Below are 17,027 nucleotides of genomic sequence, written 5' to 3'. Positions count from 1 at the left end.
TTCAGCCAAAACAATCTTATTTTGATGCTTATGTTCTTACGTTTTCTTCAGTTGTTCCTTTTATCTTGGTTTGCATGAGGATTTGCCTGCTTCAGAGAGAATGAATCTGCTCCTGAGTACGAGCTGAGATAGTCAGGTAGATCTTTGGTGAAAGAGGTCTGTTGACTACCAGCTACTGGGGACAAAGAGCCTTCACATTTATGTCCTACTTGCGGGCTTCCCAGAAGCATCTGGGTGGTTCCTTTTTGAAAAAAGGATGCTGAATGAAGTGGCCTGATCCTGTGGGGCTGCTCTTGTTTCTTTCTGTTCTCAAGTTTCAAGAGGTGCCACAGAAGAAGACACCAACTTGTCAAGTTTGTGTATAGCCATGCCATGTTTATTTGTTTGTTGTATCACTGTTGCCACAGTATGCTGGCCTTTATGCCTTAATGCTAGCCTATTGTGTTCTCTCCTTTAGCCATATTAACCATGTTCTCTCCAGTGTATAATTATTGCTCTTCAGGCCCCAAGGAAGGGCCTCTCTCCTTATCTCTCCTAAAGTATGCATCTCCTAGTTAGACATGACCGTGTGTGTCTAGATGCCAGTTTTGCTACTTCGCCAAATGCTGAGAATGTACTGATTATTTACTCATAAGAGGTTCTCACAGAACCCGTGTAATCTTGTGTGCCAAAAACCTAATCGTTACTGGAATGCGGGAGCTTTCAAGTATATCATAGCCTGTATGTTTTGATTCCTCACTTCTACCAAGCTCTGTGATGGAGTGCAGACCTGAACTGTGAAATCCTGAAGAAAGCCTTTTCTATTGGAACCAATGTGTGTTCACTGGAGAGGGACAAATGGATCTCTACCTGCCAGGGTCTGACACAACTGAAGCATGTTTAAATGTTGAATTTTATAGACTACTTCATCTCAAAAATCCCCATTTTGATTTTGCTTCTTCCTTGTGCAAATTGAATGTGTGAGTCTTCGGATGTGTGCCGCTTTCTGTTTCCTTATGCAAAAGTTCCCATTAAAATTAACACATTTTTTCAATGTTGCTTTTGCATCAACTGCATATACATGGTGAATAAATGGCATAAAACTGATGTTAAAACATTGGATTGGAAAAAAGGAGGAGACTATCCAAAAAAGGCTATGCTGGAGATCGTGGGATCTGCATATATGAAGGCTACATGAGACGGGGGGGTGTCGATAAGGCGGGGAGTTGGGTAAGAGGCCCAAACTATACATTTTTTGGTGAGTCTTGTACGGGTTCCCTGGACCTGACTCATTTTCCCTGCAGCTGCTCAGCATCTGTGAGGAATGTCATTCTAAAAATCAGCAGGAGCCCAATTCGGCTCAGAAATGTAACACAGAAGGCCCCTCTCTGAGCTCTCCTGGTGGTGGAAATGCTGTCAACTCAAAGCTGACCTCTGGTAGGGTTTTCTTGGCAAGAGACTTAAGAGCTAAGCTACAAGAGATGAATTACACAAGGACAATCACATGAAAGGAGTCGCAATGTTAGCCAGGAAACTGAGTTTTAAAAGAGGCTTTGTCAATTTTCTGTCTCTACAGAGCCAGGGAGATGCTGCTCAGAGGGTTTGTTAATTTCCTCTTTGCCTCCAGAAGGCGCTGTCAGTTTCACCTCCCCTTCTAGGAGGCAAAGAGGAAATAAACAAGCCTGAGGAGCAATCTTCCAGGGCTCTATAGAGAGGGGAAATTGAAAAAGCCCTCTGATCTCTTTTAAAACTCAGCTTCCCAGCCAACATTGCGACTCCCTTCAAGCGCTTGTCCTCGTGTAATTGGTCCTCATGTAGCTTAGCTCTAACAGAGGTGGTTTGCCATTGCCTGCCTCTGCAGCCCTGGTCTTCATTGGAGGCCTCCCATCCTTTTACAAACCAAGGCTGACCCTGCTTAGCTTCCAAGAACTGATGAGATCAGGCTCACCTGGACTATCCAGGTTAGGGCTCTGAGTGTTCCTATTCTGCCCACCAGTTGGTGGGCAACTGGTGGTTGCCCACCAGTTTTTAAAATGACGTGATGTGTGGAGAAAGCAAACGTGACTTGCTATAAAACGTATTGTGTAGTTTGTCTCTGAGTGAAAAAGCTGGCTGGATCCAGCTGTAGTAAACAAATGAGTCAGGAATTGTCAATGATGTCGAAGGGCAGAACTAAAGGGCTGAACATCACAACAGTGGTAGGAAAGGTGCCATACAAGTATTTTAATACACACATACACAAAATAATCCTGTAAAGGGCACATTTGTCCATCCCTAACACATTTGATGGTTTGTGTTCATGACTGTTTCAGGAAGATTTCATCTCTGTCCTTGGCTTGTTGCTTGTTTCAGATTTTCTCCTCTCTGCTCACTGAGGGCCAAGCTAGAAGTGACAAATTACACTTGAATGGCAAGTGAACAGACTCACGTGTATTCCTCCCTGTTCACTTGTGTTCCACTTGCATTCCACTCAATCACGTAGTGATCGAGTGGAGTACAAGTGGAGTGCAAGTGAACAGGGTGGAATACTTGTGAGTCTGTTCACTTGCCATTCAAGTGTAATTCGTCACTTCTAGCTTGGCCCTCAATGTCCTAACTGTGGTTCATTATTGTATTTTGCTCAGTGACTCTCTTGCTGTCGATTACATTGTATATCTCTTGCACTGTGTAATCCACCTTGGGTTTCAGTGAGAAAGGCGGACTATGAATTAATAAATAATTAAATAATGACTGAAACCCGTTGAAAGATCAGTGAGGAAGTTTGCTTTTGCAGAGTCCAGTGTGGATTTCGTTTCTCCAGTCATTGTCATTTTTGTGGAGGGCAGCTGCTGCATCTTGGAGTCTGCTTTTGCTGACGTTGTGCATATGTTACACTTCACTTTTGTAAGGATAAAACAGCCAGTGTGAATTTCTGTATGTGGGGGATGTGATCTGATTTCTCTTTTGGCCAAAAGTACCCGAGGTAATTAGAAGCGTGTTTGTTTTTGTGATTCCTGCCAGGTCTTCTGTCAGGCAGATTTCAAGTTACAGACACGTAATTTGGTGGATTGGAAGAAATGTCATTGTGCAGATGGGCAAATGGAGGTAAACCTCAACATTTGCCCTCTTTCTTGCCCACAATGCAAAAAGTTCTCAGTGCCACAGGCTTGTCTGTCACAAATAAACCAGGGGGTATTGGCTGTGAAGGCAGGTAGAGGATTCAGATACGCCAAGGATCCTCTGAGGGCACAGGTATTCACTGGAGATGTATGATTTTCTTAAAAACAATAATGATCATGCATAGCTGGGCACAGTGTCCCGCCTATTTCCTTTGGCAAATTCCCCATTTGTCATTTGTTTCTTTTATGGCAAGTGCTATTTTTATACACTTTACTCCATTTTGACAGCATCCAGATCAGGCGGGCTGACCTTTCACTCAGAAAGTGTGTGCAGAAACCGTGAAAACAAAACAAATACGAACGTTCAAACTGAACCAGAGTGGTTGTGAAAGTTGGCAAACCCCTCCCCTTTTCTGCGCAGACATATTTCACCCTCTCCACGCCCTCTCTCTGGAGATTGAGCCACACAGGGGAGGCAACAGGAGCTGGTGGTAGCACAGTGGTGAAACAAATGAGCCATCATTTCCAGTTCAAATCTCACCTTGGTCACAAACTCACGAGGGCTGTTTCCAGACGGCTTACCTGCCTCCGGAACGTCGCGCCATCTTGCGGGGAAAATGCGAAATATCGCGTTTTCTCGCGCGAGTTTTGCGCGACGTCGCGCAAAACTCGCGCCAGAAAACGCGATATTTTGCATTTTCCCCGCAAGATGGCGCGACGTTCCGGAAGCAGGTAAGCCATCTGGAAACGGCCGAGGTTACCCTAGATTCTTTGCTCTCCCTCTGTGCAATACCAGGTCATTAATACTGGCCAGACTTACAGGGGCGTTATTAAGGATCACCGGAAGATAACATATGTGCAGCCATTTGAACACAGAGCTATGTAAAAGCAATTATGAACAATAATAGTAATATGATTAATGCTATTATTATTCATGCTATTAAACTTCATGTATGTCATGCTTAATTTTACATCACTAACATCTACGGTGCATGTATTTTCCCCCTTCCACACCTTTGTTTCTTCATTGTGCTCCACGCACCTCCTGGTTTATTAAGGAAGATGTTTCCCATTCATTCCAGAATTAGGATATGAGTCATTTGCCTCCGCTTTTTAGTTGCTTCAGTTCATACATGTCTATCCCCCCTCTTCTACGTTACTGATTTGCATGGGTGCATTGATAACACACTTCAAATAAGCAATGTTGATGTGATTTGTACATATGATCCCTTGTGTGTGTCTGCGGGAAAACAAAGGAGGGGAAATTTATATGTGTGGCAGTTTACTGATGTGCACATAGCAGTCCTGTGCATTGGTAGAATACCACATAAGGGAATCTCAGTGCAACCACAGTGAGATTCCTCTATTGCAGTGTTTTATCAATGCTCACATGCAGACTGGAAACATAGGGGGAAATGAGGGGGAATCCATGAACTGAGAGAAAGGAAGGTTGTGGCAGTGTGCACATATATGTGTCTCTGTATAAAACTCAGGAGAACAAACCATAATTAGTATGACCAGTAGAAAAGAGCAAGAGTCCAGTAGTACCTATAAGACTAACAAAATTTGGGGTAGTGCATGAGCTTTTGTGAATCACAGCTCACTTCTTCAGATTCCAGAATTATTCCATTTTTACAGCATTTGAATGGCTGGGGAGTCAGAACTGCCATGGTCCAGAGAGAGCGAGCACGTGCAAATAAACCTCCTAATGCTTCAAATGGAATGTGTTCATCACATTTTTAGCTCTCCCTCCCTCCTTCTGCGGAGCTCAGGATTCTCCATAGTCAGGATTCTACCAACCTTTGCAAGGTGTTGGGAAAGACTCTTCTCTGCTTGAAATCCTAAGGCACTTTTCACAAGCTGCATGAGACAGAAGTGAGCAGGACAAACCAATGGTGGGCCCATGTATAAGACAGTGTTGTAGGTTTAGGGGGCAGCCCATAGCTCAGTGGTCGAGCAGAAGGTCCCAGGTTCAATCCCCAGCAAAAGAAATCAGATGGCTGGCTTAAGTGATGGGGAAATTCTCCCCCCGCTACCCAGGTTCTCCCTTTCTCGGGAGCTTGAGCAGGCCAAGTTCTCCATGTCCCTCTGTGCCCTCCCTAACTGGCTCCATAGTACTTTTAACATTCCATGCTTGTTGAAGCGTACTTGGTCCACATCAGGCTGTTTTTGAGTGCTTTTTCCTTTTTCTTATGGTTATTTTACAGTGTCAATATTCTGCATACCCCCCTGAGTATGTAAAAGCCCCGCCTTGCCTGTGGGTGGTCTGGTTTTTGTCAGTTCTAGGGATGCCAGTCCATGACAGATAGATCCCCAAACCCCTCACAACAAGCACTCCAGGGTCTTGGATAAAAAGGTTTTATTATAGAGATCCATTAAGTTCACAGGTACTTGTCAAGCTCTGCATGATAGACTACAGCAGACAGATCCCTGGTTCATTGTAGCAAGACTCAGGTTCTTAGTTAAATGACTTTTATTCAGAAATCAGTTCTTTCCATAATCAGATCCAAAGGTCTACTTAGGAGTAAGGTAAGCACCTAAGCAGTTCTAGTAGAAAATTGACCAGAATGGCTACGTAGCAAAATTACGTCCCTCTTCTACCCCCTGTTCCTTCCCCCTCCCAATTTCCAAACAACCTAGTGTTGTTTGATCTGTATGAGAACAGTATGCATATTTGTGCTATCAGGCTACACAAAGAGAAGACATATCACAGTCAAGAAAAAGGCCTCGAACTGGTAAACACCCGGCCACCTGGGAATTTGTGAGAACTCATTGGAATGTTAGTAAAAAGAATACATCTAGCAATACAAAATGGAGTCACCCTTGACAGAATAAAACATACACTTGGCAGCAAATATATTGGCATGAATGAATGGGCACAGTCAGACATGACAGTACTTCCAAAGATGGGTAGGATTGGCAGGAATGAGAACACAAGCGTATGCACTTTGATATAAGGAGCAGGATTCCCCCTCCCCTGGGGCAGTTAACAATAAGGCACGAAAGCCCCAATTCTCATGAGAAACTCAATAGCTTTGTCTGGCCAGAGAAAGCCAGAAGATTACAAGGAATTTGACTCCCTCTGTCTCTTGCGAAGAGTTACATTTTAGTACAAGGTCAGCACCAGGCTTTAGAGATAACAGACTCAACATTACTACTTTCGTTTTTAGGCAAGCTCGAGATGGCATGAATATAATGGTCACGGTACATGAGCATAATAAGAGAGCATATAGTTATACAGTATGATCAAATCAATACAGGGAACAGGGAACATATGAATGGCATGGATGAATGGTATGCAGACACGACAGTTTTACAGCTTCTGTGACTGATATGAGCCTCTCACTGTACTGTTCAATAGAGTAAAACACGGTGATGGTTGAGTTGAGGTTTTTTATTGCAAGGTTTATGTATTTGCGTGTTTTTTCTTTAAGGGAAAGAATGGGGGAGGGGAAAAATATAAGGGGGTGCCATTTTTCACTTTTGCCCCCCCTCAAAAAATATGTCGATCCGGCCCTGATAAAAGGTCCCTTCTTGTTTAGCACATTTCCAACATTCATAAACGTCGTTGTACACTTGAAGTGTCCATTTTAGCACCTCACGATTCTAATATCTCCAGGGCCGGTGCCAGGGTTTCTGGCGCCTGAGGCGAGATATCTACTTGCACCCCCCCCCCCCCGCCACTAACCAATTTTAAAAAACAGAAGGAATGTAGGAAAAATGAAAAGCACAAAACTTGAAACGTTTTACATTTTTAATTTAATTTTTATTTCTTAATTTAAATTTTAAATTTTATTTTTTTTAATAAGTGAGAATAAATAACAACCGTCTTTGTTTTTCTTATTGGGAGCCAAAATTTATTTTGTGAGCAGAAACGGCAACTTGCATTAAAGTTTTGAGCACACCTCCTTGTGTGTGTGTGTAAAAAAGTTTCCCTCTCTCTTTCTTCCCACCTCTCTCTGAACCCAGAGACTCTTGGCAGTAGAAGGAGGGCTTCTCTTACAGGGCCTGCTGGATCACCTTTGTCAGAGATCCCTTTCGGGGACTACCCTCCATGCTCATCCTTCTCCCCCCACCTTGGGTTTGGAGTGAGCAGCCGCTGACAGCTAAGCATATGGTGTATAAATATTGAAATAAACTATTGGGAGAAAGGGGGACGGTGGGGTGATATATGGAAAGTAGGGGATGAGAGAAGGGAGGTGATAAAGAAGGGGCGCAGTGCGGATGCTGCTCTGCTGGAATGAAGTGGGGAGCAGCATTGAGATCAAAGAAGAGGAAGGGGGAGGGTGAATGAAAGGGAGAAGGGGGGAGGAAAGTAATAGAATTTAAAACAACAACTTTAAACCCAACGACAGTGATTTGCTCCTACCTGTCGCACAGGGACTGAAAGGGAATTGTGTGTGTCTCACCTCACTTCCTCCTTCCTCTGCGGCAGTGCACACACAACCAGCCACTCTTTCCGCCAAAAGCAGCACCCCCCGCCCCGCCAAAAAAAGCCTGAGGAAAGGTGAGAAGTAAAATTGATGCCAGCTGGGGAGCGGGAAAGAGATGTACTAAAAGGAATGACAGGATTGGCCATTGGAAATAATGGGAGAGGGTTGGAGGCCCCTTGGAGAAAATGGGAGCCAGGAATGCCAATTTACTTGCATGGGCTCCATTGAAATGCATTACAGCACAAAAAAAAGAGCAAGAGTCCAGTAGTGAAGAAGTGAACTATGGCTCATGAAAGCTTATACCCTACTACAAATTTTGTTAGTCTTATAGGTGCTACTGGACTCTTGCTTTTTTTCTAATGCTACAGATAAACATGGCTACCCATCTTGATCTATCAACACAGACCCCAGAGTGGAATGACAGTCCCTGGGAGAAGAATCAGTGGTCTGGGACTGGAATGGCAGTGGGTGTGGAATGACAGGGGGTGTCATTCCAGTCCAAGAGCACTGACTCTATTCCCAGAAACAGTCGTTCCACTCTTCGACCTGTCATTCCAGCCTCTGAGCACAGGTTCTGTTCCTAGAGGCTGTCATTCTACTCTGGGGCTGTCATTCCAGTCCAAGAACACTTCTGCTACTCCCAGGCGCTGTCATTCCGTTGTGGTGCAATCCTCCTGTCATTCCTTTTAGTATATGGTGGTGGCGGGGAGCAAAAAAGAAAGGAGGGAGCAAGGGGGAGAAAAGGTCAAACGGGAGCTCCCTGCCATAGCAAGCTAGAGTCTCTCTTCCTTGCTCCACGTGGAAGCTTCGCCCAAGGCTTAAATTGAGACAGAGAGGAGAGAGAGAGAGAGAAGAAGGAGGGAGAAAATGGCAGAGAGAGAAATGCCCCCGCTGATTCTCTAGGTCCTTCCCGCTTTCTCTTTTCCCTTCCCCTTTGCTTCCTTCTGTCATTATTCCATCTCATCCTCCCCCCCAGTCCCCCAAAAGAAACTCATCACTTTTCCTCCGTTCCTTTCCAGTTTGTGAGGCAACAGGCAGGAGATGGGGGGAATGCTTGGCGAGTGTGCATCCTCCCAGCCCTCCCGCTCAGTTGCTCCGCAGTGTGCGCGCACCCACCCCGGCGCCCCCTCCGGCGCCTCTGCACCCCAGGCAGTTGCCCGACTTGCCCCCATTGACGCGCTGCCCCTGACTATCTCATTCTGCTACATAGATCCAGGCCTCATGCAGAGAGAAGTGGTTGTATTCTGTATTGTACTAGTTTAGCATAGGGCTGGAATTCTATTTTTAAATGTTTCTTGGGCAACATTTAAAAAATGATTCTATATTACAGTTAATGAACTCTTTGGATCCTAGAATTTGAAGCAGTGGAATACTTATTTATTTTATTTTATTTATGTCATTTATAGTCCGCCTTTCTCACTGAGACTCAAGGCGGATTACACAGTGTGAGATTAGTACAGTCAATTTTAAGGTCATTTCCATAAACAATGCCGTAGGGTAAATACACACAAGTTTACAGAGACATAGCATTAGCAAGGATCCAATACAGAAAGAAATGCTGGAACACAACATAAGCAATTCTAGAGCTGACATAGGAAAACATCTTTAAGGAAACAGATAGTGCGGAAGGCAACATAGTGGTGAAGTCTATGGGTGAAGTCTATGGTCCCCAACTCATTAGCGGAGCATCTGAGACACCTCCCTACAATACAAAATCCTTTTTGAATAAGTCAGTTCGATTCAATTTAAAATTCATTTTAAAACACCCCTCCACTAAAGGCTCCCTGATTCTGAGAGCTGCTCTAACATAGTGGTTAAATGGTTGAGCTGGGAATGAGCACTCTGCTGGTTCGAATCCCACCATGGACATAAGCTGAGTAGGTGGCCCTGGGTAAGCCACTCCCCTCACCCCTGCTCTCCAGCTGCTTTGTGGGGATAATTATAATACTGACTGTTTGCTGCTCTGAGTGGGACACTAATCTGTCTAAAAGAGTGGTATATAAGTGCAGTTGCTGTTGTTGTTAATGGGAAGAGGAGGGGAATGCAAAGCTCACCTTTGGATCAAGTCCTGAATAACAGCTGCAATCTTTTGTTTAAAAATACTAATACCCAGGGCTTTTTTTCTGGGAAAAGAGGTGGTGGAACTCAGTGGGTTGCCCTCAGAGAAAAGGGTCACATGGCTGGTGGCCCCGCCCCCTGATCTCCAGACAGAGGAGAGTTTAAATTGCCCTCCGCGCTGAGCAGCGTGGAGGGCAATCTCAACTCCCCTCTGTCTGGAGATCAGGGGGCGGGGCCACCGGCCATGTGACCATTTTCAAGAGGTTCCAGAACTCTGTTCCACTGCATTCCTGCTGAAAAAAAGCCCTGCTCATACTGGATACAAAGTTGGAAAATAATAACTTAAAAAATGCATACTATTCTGGGTTTACTTATTCTGCTACAGGTACAGGATCTTCCAGTCCTCCTTCGGTGTCTGCAATGGCAACGTCGCCTTCAAATTTTGCATCTGCTGTCTCCCAAATGACAGCAGAGAGAACAACACATGAGCCAGAGTCTTCTACTTCTGGTCCACAAGCCACAGTGTCAAGAGATACAGGTACTGAGGCTTCCAATTCTCCATCGGTGTCTACAATGGTTACATCTCCTGCTACACCAACGTCGACTGTTTCCCAAAATACAGCTGAGACAACATCATATGTGCCAATATCCTCTACCTCCTTATCAGAGGCCATGGTGACAACTGCTACACGTACAGTAATTTCCAGTCCTCCCACTGTATCTCCAATGTCTACACTTCATTCAAAATTATCATCTAATGTCTACAAAATGAAAGTAGAGAGAACAACAGAAGTACCAGAGAACTCTACTTCTGTTCCAGCAACCACAATTTCAACAACTACAGGTACAGCATCTTCCAGTCCTCCTTCGGTGTCTGCAATAGCTACATCTCCTGCTACACTACCATCCACTGTCTCCCAAATGACAGCAGAGACAACATCACATGTGCCCAAATCTTCTACCTCCCTCCCAGAGACCACAATGACAACAGCTACAGGCCCAGCAACTTCTAATCCTCTCTCGTTGTCTGCAAAGGAAACTTTTCCTGCTACACTAACATCTACTATCTCTGAAAAGACAGCAGAGACAACATCACATTTCTACAAATCTTCTACCTCCCTTTCCGAGGCCACATTGACAACTGCTACAGGTACAGCATCTCCCAGTCCTCCTTCAGAGTCTTCAATGTCTATGCTTCCTTCAAAATTACCATCTACTGTCTCCCAAATGACAGCAGAGAGAACACACATTCCAGTGACTTCTACTTCTCTTCTAGAAACCACAGTTTCAAGAGCTACAGGAAAAGCAACGTCCAATAGTCCCTCTGTATCTGTAATCGCTTCATCTCCTACTACACTACCATTGACTGTCTACCAAAAGGCAGCAGAGACAACATCACATATGCCCAAATCCTCTCCCTCCCTCCCAGAGACCACAATGACAACAGCTACAGGCACAGCAACTTCTAATCCTCCGTCGTTGTCTGCAATGGCCACGTATCCTGCTACGCTACCATCCACTATCTCCAAAAAGACAGCAGAGACAACATCACACGTGCCCAAATCTTCTACCTCTCTCCCGGAGACCAAAGTGACAACTGCTACAGTTACAGCAGCTCCCAGTCCTCTTTCGGTGTCTGCAATGGCTATGTCTCCTGTTACACTACCATCCACTATCTCCAAAAAGACAGCAGAGACAACATCACATGTCTCCAAATCTTCTACCTCCCTATCCGAGGCCACAGTGACAACAGCTTCAGGTACAGCGGCATCCAGTCCTCCTTCGGTGTCTACAATGGCTACGTCTCCTCCTACCATACCATCAACTGTCTCCCAAAAGTCAGCAGAGACAAAATCACATGTCCCCAAATCTTCTCCCTCCCTCCCAGAGACCACAATGACAACAGCTACAGGCACAGCAACTTCTAATCCTCCCTCAATGTCTGCAATGGTTACGTATCCTGCTACACTACCATCCACTATCTCCGAAAAGACAGCAGAGACAACATCACACGTGCCCAAATCTTCTACCTCTGTCCCGGAGACCACAGTGACAACTGCTACAGTTACAGCATCTCCCAGTCCTCTTTCGGTGTCTGCAATGGCTACGTCTCCTGTTACAATACCATCAACTATCTCCCAAAAGTCAGCAGAGACAACATCACATTTGCCCAAATCCTCTCCCTCCCTCCCAGAGACCACAATGACAACAGCTACAGGCACAGCAACTTCTTATCCTCGGTCGTTGTCTGCAATGGCTACGTATCCTGCTATGCTACCATCCACTATCTCCAAATGGACAGCAGAGACAACATCAAATGTGCCCAAAACTTTTACATCCCTTCCTGAGGCCACAATGACAACTGCTACAGGCACAGCATCTTCCAGGCTTCCTTCGGTGTCTGCAATGACAACGCCACCTTCAAAATTTCCATCTACCGTCTCCCAAATGACAGCAGAGAGAACAACACATGTTCCAGAGTCTTCTACTTCTGTTCTAGAAACTACAGGGTCAACAGCTGCAGGCACAGTAACTTCCAATCCTCCCTCTGTATCTGCAATGCCTACATCTCCTGCTACACTACCATCCACTTTTTCCGAAAAGACAGCAGATATAACATCACATCTTCCCAAATCTTCTACCTCTCTCCCGGAGACCACAGCCACAACTGCTACAGGTACAGGAACTTCCAGTCCTCCCTCCGTATCTGCAGTGGCTGCCTCTCCTACTACACTAGCATCGACTCTCTCCCAAAAGATATCACATCTGCCAATATTTTCTACCTCCTTCTCAGAGGCCACAATGATAACAGCTACTGGTACAGCATCTTCTAGTCCTCCTTCACTGTCTGCAATGGCTACGTCTCCTTCAAAATTACCGGCTACTGTCTACCACATTACAGTAGAGAGAACAACAGAAGTACCAGAGTCCTCTACTTCTGTTCCAGCAACTGCAGTGTCAATAACTACAGGTATAGCGTCTTCCAGTCCTCCTTTGGCGTCTGCAATAGCTACATTTCCTGCTACACTACCATCCACTGCCTACAAAAAGAAAGAAGAGAGAACATCACATGTGCGAAAATCTTCTACCTCCCTCCCAGAGGCCACAGTGACAACAGATACAGGTACAGCATCTTCCAGGCCTCCTTCGGTGTCTGCAATAGAAACGCCAGCTTCAAAGCTAGTGTCTTCTGTCTCCCAAATGACAGCAGAGAGAGCAACACATATGCCAGAGTCTTCTACTTCTGTCCGAGGAACTGCAGTGTCAACAGATACGGGTACTGAGGCTTCAAATCTTCCCTCGGTGTCTGCAATAGCTATGTCTCCTGTTACAGTACCATCCACTGTCTCCCAAATGACAGCAGAGACAACATCACATATCCCCAAATCTTCTACCTCCCTCCCAGAGACCACAATGACAACAGCTACAGGCACAGCAACTTCTAATCCTCCCTCGTTGTCTGCAAAGGAAACTTTTCCTGCTACACTATCATCCACTATCTCCGAAAAGGCAGCAGAGACAACATCACATGTCTCCAAATCTTCTACCTCCCTACCAGAGGTCACATTGACAACAGCTACAGGTACAGCAGCTTCCAGTCCTCCTTCGGTGTCTACAACGGCTACGTCTCCTGCTACCATATCATCAACTGTCTCCCAAAAGTCAGCACAGACAACATCACATGTGCCCAAATCTTCTTCCTCCTTCCCAGAGACCACAATGACAACAGCTACAGGCACAGCAACTTCTAATCCTCCCTCGTTGTCTGCAATGGTATCTTCTCCTGGTACACTACCATCCACTATCTCCGAAAAGACAGCAGAGACAACATCACATGTGCCCAAATCTTCTACCTCTCTCCCGAAGACCACAGTGACAACTGCTACAGTTACAGCATCTCCCAGTCGTCTTTCAGTGTCTGCAATGGCTATGTCTACTGTTACACTACCATCCACTATCTCCGAAAAGACAATAGAGACAACATCACATATCTCCAAATTTTCTACCTCCCTTTCCGAGGCCACATTGACAACATCTACAGGTACAGCAGCTTCCAGTCCTCCTTCGGGGTCTACAATGGCTACGTCTCCTCCTACCATACCATCAAGTGTCTCCCAAAAGTCAGCAGAGACAACATCACATGTGCCCAAATCCTCTCCCTCCCTCCCAGAGAACACAATGACAACAGCTACAGGCACAGCAACTTCTAATCCTCTCTCGTTGTCTGCAATGGGAACGTCTCCTGTCACACCACCATCCACTATCTCCGAACAGAGAGCAGAGACAACATCACATATATCTAAATCTTCTACCTTCCTACCAGAGGCCACATTGACAACAGCTACAGGCACAGCAACTTTTAATCCTCCCTCGTTGTCTGCAATGGGAACTTCTCCTGTTACACCACCATCCACTATCTCCGAACAGATAGCAGAGACAACATCACATATATCTAAATCTTCTACCTTCCTACCAGAGGCCACATTGACAACAGCTACAGGTACAGCAGCTTCCAGTCCTCCTTCGGTGTCTACAATGGCTATGTCTCCTGCTACAATACCATCAACTATCTCCGAAAAGTCAGCAGAGACAACATCACATGTGCCCAAACCCTCTCCCTCCCTCCCAGAGACCACAATGACAACAGCTACAGGAACAGCAACTTCTAATCGTCTCTCGTTGTCTGCAATGGGAATTTCTCCTGTTACGCCACCATCCACTATCTCCGAACAGATAGCAGAGACAACATCACATATATCTAAATCTTCTACCTTCCTACCAGAGGCCACATTGACAACAGCTACAGGTACAGCAGCTTCCAGTCCTCCTTCGGTGTCTACAATGGCCAAGTCTCCTGCTACCATACCATCAACTGTCTCCCAAATGTCAGCAGAGACAACATCACATCTGCCCAAATCTTCTCCCTTCCTCCCAGAGAACACAACGACAACAGCTACAGGCCCAGCAACTTCTAATCCTCCCACGTTGTCTGCAAAGGAAACTTTTCCTGCTACACTAATATCCACTATCTCCGAACAGATAGCAGAGACAACATCACATGTCTCCAAATCTTCTACCTTCCTACCAGAGGCCACAGTGACAACAGCTTCAGGTACAGTAGCTTCCAGTCCTCCTTCGGTGTCTACAATGGCTACGTCTCCTGCTACAATACCATCAACTATCTCCCAAAAGTCAGCAGAGACAACATCACATGTGCCCAAATCCTCTCCCTCCCTCCCAGAGACCACAATGACAACAGCTACAGGAACAGCAACTTCTAATCGTCTCTCGTTGTCTGAAATGGGAACTTCTCCTGTTACACCACCATTCACTATCTCCGAACAGATAGCAGAGACAACATCACATATATCTAAATCTTCTACCTTCCTACCAGAGGCCACATTGACAACAGCTACAGGTACAGCAGCTTCCAGTCATCCTTCGGTGTCTACAATGGCCAAGTCTCCTGCTACCATACCATCAACTGTCTCCCAAATGTCAGCAGAGACAACATCACATCTGCCCAAATCTTCTCCCTTCCTCCCAGAGACCACAATGACAACAGCTACAGGCCCAGCAACTTCAAATCCTCCCTCGTTGTCTGCAAAGGAAACTTTTCCTGCTACACTAACATCCACTATCTCTGAAAAGATAGCAGAGACAACATCACATGTCTCCAAATCTTCTATCTCCCTGCCAGAGGCCACAGTGACAACAGCTTCAGGTACAGCGGCTTCCAGTCCTCCTTCGGTGTCTACAATGGCTATGTATCCTGCTACAATACCATTAACTATCTCCCATAAGTCAGCAGAGACAACATCACATGTGCCCAAATCCTCTCCCTTCCTCCCAGAGACCACAATCACAACAGCTACAGGCACAGCAACTTCTAATCCTCCCTCGTTGTCTGCAAAGGAAAATTTTCCTCCTACACTAACATCCACTATCTCCAAAAAGACAGCAGAGACAACATCACATGTGCCCAAAACTTCTACCTCTGTCCCGGAGACCACAGTGACAACTGCTACAGTTACAGCATCTCCCAGTCCTCTTTCGGTGTCTGCAATGGCTACGTCTCCTGTTACACTACCATCCACTATCTCCGAACAGATAGCAGAGACAACATCACATGTTCCCAAATCTTCTTCCACCCTCCCAGAGACCACAATGACAACAGCTACAGGCACAGCAACTTCTCATCCTCCCTCGTTGTCTGCAATGGCATCTTCTCCTGGTACACTACCATCCACTAACTCCGAAGACACATCAGAGACAACATCACATGTCTCCAAATCTTCTATCTTCCTAACAGAGGCCAAATTGACAACAGCTACAGGTACAGCAGCTTCCAGTCCTCCTTCGTTGTCTACAATGGCTACGTCTCCTGCTACCATACCATCAACTGTCTCCCAAACGTCAGCAGAGACAACATCACATATGCCCAAATCTTCTCCCTTCCTCCCAGAGACCACAATGACAACAGCTACAGGCCCAGCAACATCTAATCCTCCCTCGTTGTCTGCAAAGGAAACTTTTCCTGCTACACTAACATCCACTATCTCTGAAAAGATAGCAGAGACAACATCACGTCTGCCCAAATCTTCTACGTCCCTTTCCGAGGCCACATTGACAACAGCTACAGGTACAGCAGCTTCCAGTCCTCCTTCGGTGTCTACAATGGCTACGTCTCCTGCTATCATACCATCAACTGTCTCCCAAACGTCAGCAGAGACAACATCACATCTGCCGAAATCTTCTCCCTTCCTCCCAGAGACCACAATGACAACAGCTACAGGCACAGCAACTTCTAATCCTCTCTCGTTGTCTGCAATGGGAACTTCTCCTGTAACGCCACCATCCACTATCTCCGAACAGATAGCAGAGACAACATCACATATATCTAAATCTTCTACCTTCCTACCAGAGGCCACATTGACAACAGCTACAGGCACAGCAACTTCTAATCCTCTCTCGTTGTCTGCAATGGGAACTTCTCCTGTTACGCCACCATCCACTATCTCCGAACAGATAGCAGAGACAACATCACATATATCTAAATCTTCTACCTTCCTACCAGAGGCCACATTGACAACAGCTACAGGTAGAGCAGCTTCCAGTCCTCCTTCGGTGTCTACAGTGGCTACGTCTCCTACTACCATACCATCAACTGTCTCCCAAACGTCAGCAGAGACAACATCACATCTGCCCAAATCTTCTCCCTTCCTCCCAGAGACCACAATGACAACAGCTACAGGCACAGCAACTTCTAATGCTCTCTCGTTGTCTGCAATGGGAACTTCTCCTGTTACGCCACCATCCACTATCTCCGAACAGAGAGCAGAGACAACATCACATATATCTAAATCTTCTACCTTCCTACCAGAGGCCACATTGACAACTGATACAGGTACAGCAGCTTCCAGTCCTCCTTCGGTGTCTACAATGGCTACGTCTCCTG

Source organism: Eublepharis macularius, chromosome 5 (genome assembly GCF_028583425.1).
Source record: "Eublepharis macularius isolate TG4126 chromosome 5, MPM_Emac_v1.0, whole genome shotgun sequence".
In the NCBI taxonomy this organism is placed as follows: Eukaryota; Metazoa; Chordata; class Lepidosauria; order Squamata; family Eublepharidae; genus Eublepharis; species Eublepharis macularius.
The sequence above is the reverse complement of the archived record's forward strand: the minus strand, read 5'-3'. Positions refer to the sequence as shown.